The sequence below is a fragment of the Mandrillus leucophaeus genome, unplaced genomic scaffold (genome assembly GCF_000951045.1).
Source record: "Mandrillus leucophaeus isolate KB7577 unplaced genomic scaffold, Mleu.le_1.0 Scaffold238, whole genome shotgun sequence".
NCBI lineage: Eukaryota > Metazoa > Chordata > Mammalia > Primates > Cercopithecidae > Mandrillus > Mandrillus leucophaeus.
In genome coordinates this window covers 550,614-551,287 of record NW_012102454.1, presented here as the reverse complement: position 1 = coordinate 551,287, position 674 = coordinate 550,614, and the positions used below count along the sequence as shown (strand labels likewise).

Genomic DNA, 674 nt, shown 5'->3' with positions numbered 1-674 from the left:
GTGTGTGTGTGTGTGTGCGTGTGTGTGTTCACAACCCTGTCCTCCACAGTCCTCCTGGCCTCTCCAGCCTGCCTGCTGGCTGCCTGTTGCTCCTCCATCTGAACTGAGAGAGTTAACCTAGCGGGCCAGGGCGGTCTGGGCTGGGGGCCGCCCCCTGGCCCCCCTCCAGCCCCAGCTCCAGTTACAGCTGCTGGTTGGGGAGGGCAAGGGTGGGGTGGGGCTGGGAGGGGAGCCTGTTGGGGGCGGCGCGTCCAGCTCTGGGCCAGGGGGTCCAAAGTGCTCAGCCCCCGGGGCACAGCAGGACGTTTGGGGGCCTTCTTTCAGCAGGGGACAGCCCGATTGGGGTGAGCGTCCCCCACTCCTTCCCTCCAGGCCTCACCCCTGGTCTGGCTGGGCCGCCTATTTTGGGAGCAGTAGTGGCCAGCCCGAGGCTTCCCAGGCAGGCCAACCTAAGAGGGAGGGAGTGTGGTTGGGGCAGTGGGTTCTGCAGGGTGGGATGTGGGCGACTCCTCCCTGCCCTGCTGGTGCGTGTGCACCCTGGCAGGGTGTGGAATTCGGACACACACATGTGTAGGGCTGGTTGCGTCACTGTGTGGGGGCACCGGAGGCCCAGAGGAGGAGTACTGGATGCCTGACGGTGTTTACACCCCACGTCCTGCTCCAACCAGAAGTTT

At 65.6% G+C, this 674-nt stretch overlaps 1 protein-coding gene across 2 annotated transcripts in view; it reads left to right on the top strand.

Annotated features, from left to right (window-relative positions):
• Positions 1-244: 244 nt before the first annotated feature.
• Positions 245-674, top strand: part of FXYD1 (FXYD domain containing ion transport regulator 1) — a 23,258-nt gene continuing 22,828 nt past the window's right edge. For both annotated transcript variants that reach the window (XR_001006327.1, XM_011982274.1), the window contains exon 1: positions 245-344. The gene's annotated coding sequence lies outside the window, so the exon portion shown is untranslated. The remainder of the gene's footprint in view (positions 345-674) is intronic.